We start from the raw sequence: 7,720 nt of genomic DNA on the forward strand, positions 1-7,720 counted from the left end.
AACCCTGGCCCCTTCTGCTTGCTGCCTTCAGCCACCACTATCTGCCCTCGCCTCCACCCCCAGTTTTCCTACTCTCGGGGCTCTCTCAACTCTAAATCTTTCCTTTTGCTCACAAACTCTGCTCCTCTCTCTTTATCTTCCCCTCTGCTTGCAGTCAATCACCCTTGGTCTCTCTCTGTCTCTGTCTTTATCTCCATCTCTATTTCTATGTCTTCCATCAGAAGCAGCAGGGGAGTCTGTGCATGTGTTTTTCCCACCATTGTACAGAGTAGGAGCAATCACTAGTTTTTCAGAAGGAACTCAAAGCTTCCTATAGCAACCAGAAAAGCTGTGAAGTTTCAAGGAATTTGAAGTTTTCCCATGGCCTCAGCCTCGTTCTCTGACAGGAGATGTGAATTGGGCCTCTGAAGTTTTCATTATGACTTCAAGCCTTCTCCCCCATCCTGAGAGCCCTGGTGTCTTTTGCTGCTACCAATGCCAGTAGCTCTCAATGCAGGTGTACAGTTGGCAGTGGCTTGGTAAATCTCAGAGTGGCAGTCCTGTCCCACAGTATATAAAAGGAATAGTGATGGCGGTTTTCGGTCTCCCTATGTCTTTATATTTATGGATTATTCAAAAGAAACACAGAGAGAAAAAATGTGAGAACGAGGGAGAAAGAGAGAGACTCAGAGAGAAAGTTGGAGAAATGGACAAGGACACCCAGAGATTGCAGTTGGGCTAGACAGAAGAGAGAAGCAAGGGACCACCCTAGGACTAGGCCGAGTAGGAGAGAGCAATTGAATGGGAGGATTTTCAAGAAGAATGCCTTCACTGCCCATGACCCATTTCATGGCCCAGTGCTTGTCTGGCTCCAGGGCTTGTGGCGGGCAGGTACTGTGTGGCTGGGTCTATCCATGTTGAGTAAGTAGTACTAGCAGAGCAGGTGCTGCTGTCCCTGGGGAGAGGTGGGTGAATAAAAGTTTAAAGGGCTTGGTGGGGTCAACAGGGTGCCTTGTTGGGGCAGCCTCCTAAGGCAGGAGAAAAGGGGTATTTGGGGCTGGGGGGCATATGTCAGTGGACACATTTCACTAGTGGCCCTTATGATGGGGCAAAAGTAACCAATGCACCTCCTTCGAGCCGGAATCGAACCAGCGACCTAAGGATGTCCACATTTATCAAGTCTACAGTCCTCCGCTCTACCAGCTGAGCTATCGAAGGGTGCGTGTCTATGTCCTCCACTGACAAGCACTGGGTCCTTTGTTTTTGCAAAAATGAGAGGCGCTAAGGAACGGGAACCTCACTGCTCCTCAAAGGAACACCACCTCTAAGCGCCTCCTTCCATCCCACCCACTAGGAAACTGAGTGGGAGGATTTTCAAGAAGAATGCCTTGGTTTTCCATGAATTATGAGAAGACCCGAGTGCTTGTTGGGCTCCAGGGCTTTCAGTGGGCAGCTCCTGTGCGGACACGTGTTTGTCAGGAATCTGTCCGTGTTGAGCAAAGTGGTAATGGGAGAGGGGGCACTTGTCTCCCCAGGAAGAGGTGCGTGAATAAAAGCTTAAAGGACTTGGGATGTTGAAGGAGTTGGGGCAGTCTACTTAGGTTGCTTTTGGATGAAGGGCATGTGTCCTTGGACTTGGGGAAGGGACAGGTGACTCCGGAAGGGCGTTATTGGCTTTGTCCAGTGAGATGAAGGCGCTCTTGTGGTGCACGGGCAAGGGCCAGTTTGCAGGGCAGAGGCACTAGGTGCCAGGAGGTGGTGGCATTTATGATGAGGCAAAAGCAGGTGCGGCACTTCCTTCGAGCCGGAGTCGAACCAGCGGCCTAAGGATGACCACATGTAATAGACCTACAGTCCTCCGCTCTACCAGCTGAGCTATCGAAGGGTGCACATGGACTCATGCCGGGTCCTTCCCTTTTGCAGAAAGGACAGAGGCCAACACACTGGATGACCCTGGGTACATCAAGCCTCTGGTTAGTTGCAAGCCCTCTTGTCAAAGAAAGATGTACATGCCAGCTCCGTGGTTGTCAGGCATCCGGGGTGGCTATTTTCAGAATGTCTGGGCCTGGACAGTCACTTGTTGACTCATTTTCTCTCCCCTGCTCCTTTCTACACGGAGTGGTGGGATACCGGCCATCCTAGGTCCGAAACTCTGTAAGAGGTGAGGGTAAAGGGGGCGTCAGCCAAACGGAAGCGTGGGTTGGTTGGTGGCAGGCTTGCGGAGGAGTGGAGAGCTGAAAAGCATCCTGCAGGGTCGATGAAGACCTTTTGAGGAGAATCGCTGCCTCTAACCGCCTCTCTCCATCCCACTCAACTGCCGCCCCAGGTTCTGTACTCACCTCGCCTCAACACTCACTCCAGACCGGGACTGCGCTGCTCACCTAGACCTAGTCTGACTTTTTGAGCTCATGATGCTTCCTGGGAAGGGATGGAGAAAGTGGCGTTAGGTTCCGCGGGGACGACCACGCCCGTCGGTACTCTTCTGCCCTGCTCGCTGAGGCCAATCTAGGGACTTGGATCTTCTTTTCTGCCCACAGACCCGAAATTTTTGTCAGTAGCTGTTTCTCCAGCATATATCTCCCACTCCCTGCACCCTTCAGTTCTCTTGCTTCAGCCCTCTTTATTTTCCCCACCACCTTCCTACTACCAGATGTATTTCTGATCCCTTTTTGATCCCTAAGTTCGTGCTTTTCTCTTAAACTTTCCCCCTTCTTGTATTGCTGTATCCGTTTCTCATTTTCTTTCTGTCTCTCAGGGTGTCTAGCCCTCTTGGTCTGATTTTTCTCTGTAACTTTTTCACTGTTTTCTTCCTTGTTTCTATGTCTCTTTCTCTTGCTTTTTGTCTTTTTTTTTTCTTTTTCTCTTTCTCTATTTCTATTTCTATATCTCTGTGTCAGAACTTGCAGTATATTTGTTCCTAATTCTCCAAGTTTCAGCACTCATTGCTCTTTCAGATGAAACTAACACTTTCTGGGTGCAATGAGAGCAGCGTATAGGGTAACAGATATTTGTCTAAAATGCAGGCTGAGACAAGCCAGTGGGAAAATAAAGGAAGAGTTCCAAAAGTTCAGGATAGTTATCCAGGGTGTGGTTATAATTAGGCATGCTCAGATTCTCCTGGACTTTTATTGCAAGACTCTTACTCTGCAGGTTTGAAGAAATCTTTAATGGCAAACAAAGAAATTTTGCTAGGATGATGCCTGGATTTAATTATTAACAAAATGGTACAATTGGTTCACCAAATGTAACAAAATGTATTATACCAAAGCAATTTGTCATTAGAAGGGAAAATATTGGAAGAGGAGCAGTGAGAGCATATATATGAGAACTTTCTTTACATCATGCTCAGTTTTCTTTTAAATAAAACTGCCTCCAAACAGAAAAAAGTATTAATTGAAAAATTCATGAATTGATTTTTTCCATGTATATCCATTTACATGTATACAGCTACTAGAAAGAATGTTCTTGGGTAAGCAATAAAGGATGGCTTCTAGGGTGCAGTTAGAGCGGATGGTCTTAGCTAGTATTTTAGCTAGGTCATCCACAGTAACAGGAGGAATAAAAGTCCTCAGATGCCTGTGGATGGGTACCTTGTAGTACCATGCATGCTGACATTCTCCTGTGAATGCTTCTGTCTCCTTAGTGAAATAGAAAGCTGAGAGTGAAAATGGATGCTGAGGTATTGCTATTTTAAAGACACTATAGAAGGAATGAAAGATTAGCCTTTAAGAATGGTACAGTGAAGCAACTGAGAAAAATAGTAAGATTATTATGCAGATGCACTTGAGATCATTGTCATGAATTTAAATTGAGACCGTTTGAACTTTACTGGGTTTCTCTTCATTCTAGTTCAGCTCGGTGAGTGCAGGGGTGCAATGTTTATGTTAAACAAAGATTGCAATTTTGTTATGTGAGTTTTCTAAGCAAAAGAGGAATAATCATATGCAGACCCTTAGACTGAGAATTCAGCCAGGAACTGGAAACTTCTCTTGATGTTTCTTTTAAGGACATGGGCCATCTTTGTCCCTTCACCACCTCCTGAAGGTGTTCTCTCCTTTGCCTAAGGGTGCTCTCTCCTGCAAAATGGGTCTCTCCAAAGACAGTGAGAAAGGTGTAACATTTTAATTCAACCTGGATTGCAGTGGACACCAAATTCCATCCATACACTCTCCTGGACCCCTGAAATGTGGGCAAAGATTCAAAGTTCACTGTATTCACAGTTCAAGAGGTGAAAATGTTTAACAGGCGTTCAGATTATGGGTTAAAACATTTTCGGACTTTTTGAAAGCAAGCTGTAGGGGCAGTGAGATAATTTTCCAAGTTAGTTGTCCAAGATCCTTGATTCAAGTCTACAAGAATTTAAACACCTCCCTCCTCCGGTGGACATTGCCTTTTTGTTGAGTCACACTCCAGACAGTCTCCCTCAGACCCTCCCTGTTCTTCTCGCTTCCTGGTAGAGAAAGATGCAGAGTCTGTATCAGGAGACCAGAAATGGGGCTTGGGCGTGGGGAGGCAGATGCGTTCCAGAGCAAACAGACCAATGGAGAGCTGAGGACCTGAGGAACTGACTCTAAAGTCACCGCTGTACTCTGACGACAGTATGGACCCAACGGCTACGCCCTGCACTTTTGCCGAAAGAGTTGCCTCTTGAATTTCGGTTTTACGCTGCCCGCGAAGCCTTGGTGAATTTCCCTCTGTGAAAATGTGTGTGTGTGGGGGGGGGGGAGGACACCACTCCCCCTTTCCACTGCCCTTTTATCAGTCCCTTGTCGAATGTGACAGCTTCCTCCTCCGGAGTTGCGTTTGAACCTAAAGCTTCGGTTTTAAGGTTTTAAAACTTGTTTCTGATGACCCCTATCCCCTTGGTGAAATTAATTTTTGAAGACTAATTAAAACGTTACTAATTAGCAAAACTTTCTCGCCAGAAAACGGGTTTGACTAGTTTTAACTGACCCTCCCTCCCACAAGTTCAGTCTCTCACCTCTAACCTAGTAGGTGCAATGTTTGTCTCATTTTAGATCTCAGTCTTTTGCAACTGGCAAAAACTTTCTCTGGCAGCGGTGGGATTCGAACCCACGCCCCCGAAGAGACTGGAGCCTTAATCCAGCGCCTTAGACCGCTCGGCCACGCTACCGGACGCTGGATGTGTAATCACTACTCTTTCTGATAATACTTTCTTTACATCTCAATTTTGCTTTATACAAAGGGTTCTTGAAGTCCTAACTTCAAACGTCAAGAGCGAGGGGTTCAGGGCACAGCGGACACTTATCGCAAAAGTTTACTCGCCTCGTTGGCTCTGAATTTTTCATCTTCCACCCAGGAAAGGGAAGAATTTAGTGAATGAATAAATGGGTAATGAATGAATTAAATCTGTACCACACACTAGGCTGTGGGCCTTCTGCAGTGTTACTATGTTTTATTCCTTGCGGCTTCCTCAGTCTGCCATAAATCTCTTACAAAGATAAACGAAGACTGTTGCTAATTAAAGCTACGAAAATCTTATCTTCAAAGGAACATGACATCCAGTGGCGCTTTTAGAACATTTGCAAATGCTCCAGCGCCTATTTGGAATCTAACCAACAACCCAAAGATGTCAACAGAATTCTATAACTCCCCCTATTTCCACCAGCTGAGACATCAAAGAATGCACACATGTGGCTCTACTGAATTATTTCTTTAGAAAAGAAGCTTCTTTTATTTTTTCTCCAGAAAACAATCAGCTGATTGATTCATGTGGAAATTTCATATGGAATTGTCCAAACTATCACTTGTCTGGAGAATTCCATGGACAGAGGAGCCTGGTGGGCTCCAGTCCATGGGGTCTCAAATAGACAGGACTGAGCAACTAGCACTTTCACTTCACTTTCAGAAGCTGACTAGAGTGACAAGTCAGATGAGTCCAGTCAGGACCATCACCACCTACTAAAATGAACCAATGACTCCTCAAGGGCTTAAAGAAGAGAAGATGCCTGGATTCAAATCTGAGTGCAGTAGGTGCCAAACCATACCCAATGCACCCTTTTGGAACCAAAGGTGGTGCACATTGGGCAGGAAAGGCACTGCCCTCTAGAGTCAGAAAGTGAGAGTGTTCCTTAAAGAGCTCAAATTCTGACTTTGAACGCATCCTAGGACACTATGTGCTAGGTAGGGTCAGAGTACTCTTCCTTGGCTGACTCAAGCCTAGGAATTAAATCACTTCCCTAAGCTGATGGGGCTTCCCTGGTGGCACAGATAGTAAACTGAGGAGCAATTGCCTCCCTCGATGATTCTCTTCCAACTTAACCCATCTTCTTTACTGGCCTGACTTTACCACCCTTGCCTGGAAGGGAAGGAAAAGAGAAAGGGTGAGGGAGGGAGGGGGTGCTGTTTAAGTGAGGAGAGCAGCAGATAAGAGATCATCCTGTAGGAAACAGTAGGGATCCCAGCGGCAGTCAGCAGCAGAAACTGTGCATGGGGACATTCTGCAACTGCCGGACGTTTGCTGGCTTAACAGCAAATGATGAGACCATCTGACTTTACTCCCTGCTCCCCTCGCTGGGGCAGCCCGCTGTGGGGCACGTGCACTTTCAAGGTAATTTCAAGGCTTTCCACGACTCTTCTCTCAACTTGAAAAGGCCCCAGCTTATATGCTATCCCTTTGGCAAGTCCTTATCCGGTCCTGTAGAGAGGCCGTGGGTCGTGAACATTCACGATCAAGAAACAAAACCTTGGCAGCGGTGGGATTCGAACCCACGCCTCCAGAGAGACTGGAGCCTAAATCCAGCGCCTTAGACCGCTCGGCCACGCTACCGTACCCACACCAAGCACTCCCCTACACTTGCTAGTTATACCTTTCTGCCTTGTTTTTCAGCGTTGTCCTCTACTCTGTGACCCCAAACTTTGATTCTAGATATCACCAGAGGACACTAAGAAAGTTCTTCTCTGCTCTACTGGAACTCGAACCTGTATCCACCCAACCCAAATAGCTTTTCTCACTCGAGGAACTAAAAGGGAAATAACTTCAAAGCCAAGTATCGCTCCGGAAGCGCAGCTCTTAGGGTGTGAAATGAAACAGCTTCCCGAAGGTGGATCACATCAGCTTCTGCTTTGCGTCCAGTAAGCGCTCAAAAACTATTTGTTGATTGGACAAAAAGTGATTAGTATCTATATCGCTTGGGGATACTGGTGGTGGTGGAGTAAGAATGAGCAAAGCTGCCTTTCCCTGTCAGCTCCGCGTGCCTGGACTTCATTTTTTTGCTAAATTTTGAGTTCGATACTTTTCGATTCTGAAGCTAGGAGAGCAGTCTTGAGTCTCCTGGAGGCATGGATAGGGCGTGCGTTAAAGGATTAAAATAAATAAACAAACAAAAACCAAAACGAAACAAAACCTTGTATCCTGGTTCCCTTTTGCTCTTAGTGGCCTAGAGCCCAAAAAGCCGACGCCAGTCAATGCCCGCTGCCTAGTTGTCACCCCAAGCAGAATCTTCCCAACTCAGCCTGTTGCAAGAGAAGGCTGTCTTTTAGGTTGGATCGGTTCCTGCTTCCAGGGAGCCTTCAGTCCCTTTCTTTGGAACATATATTTCTGCGTCTCCCAGAGAGGTCCTGTCTCTCCCGCGCAGTTGTAGCCATGCAGCGATTACTACTGGCGACTGCGGAAGGAGAAGCCAGAGAAGCCCTTCTCCAGGGACTGAGGCAGGATTCTGAGCCCAGGCTGGTACTCTGCGTGCTCCCGCGCCTCATCCTACCCAGAACCCCGAGCCTG

General features: G+C 46.9%; 4 non-coding genes across 4 annotated transcripts; all 4 read right to left on the reverse strand.

Annotated features, from left to right (window-relative positions):
- Positions 1 to 1,107: 1,107 nt before the first annotated feature.
- Positions 1,108 to 1,197, reverse strand: TRNAY-GUA. The gene is given in 2 exon segments: positions 1,108 to 1,143; positions 1,161 to 1,197. It is a non-coding gene; the product is annotated as a tRNA-Tyr (tRNA).
- Positions 1,198 to 1,774: 577 nt separating this feature from the next.
- TRNAY-GUA lies at positions 1,775 to 1,864 on the reverse strand. Its single transcript is given in 2 exon segments — positions 1,775 to 1,810; positions 1,828 to 1,864. It is a non-coding gene; the product is annotated as a tRNA-Tyr (tRNA).
- A 3,167-nt stretch (positions 1,865 to 5,031) lies between these two features.
- TRNAL-AAG lies at positions 5,032 to 5,113 on the reverse strand. The gene has a single exon. It is a non-coding gene; the product is annotated as a tRNA-Leu (tRNA).
- A 1,574-nt stretch (positions 5,114 to 6,687) lies between these two features.
- TRNAL-UAG lies at positions 6,688 to 6,769 on the reverse strand. Its single transcript has one exon. It is a non-coding gene; the product is annotated as a tRNA-Leu (tRNA).
- Between the last annotated feature and the right edge of the window lie 951 nt (positions 6,770 to 7,720).

The sequence above is a fragment of the Oryx dammah genome, unplaced genomic scaffold (genome assembly GCF_014754425.2).
Source record: "Oryx dammah isolate SB20612 unplaced genomic scaffold, SCBI_Odam_1.1 HiC_scaffold_26, whole genome shotgun sequence".
NCBI classification, from domain to species: Eukaryota; Metazoa; Chordata; class Mammalia; order Artiodactyla; family Bovidae; genus Oryx; species Oryx dammah.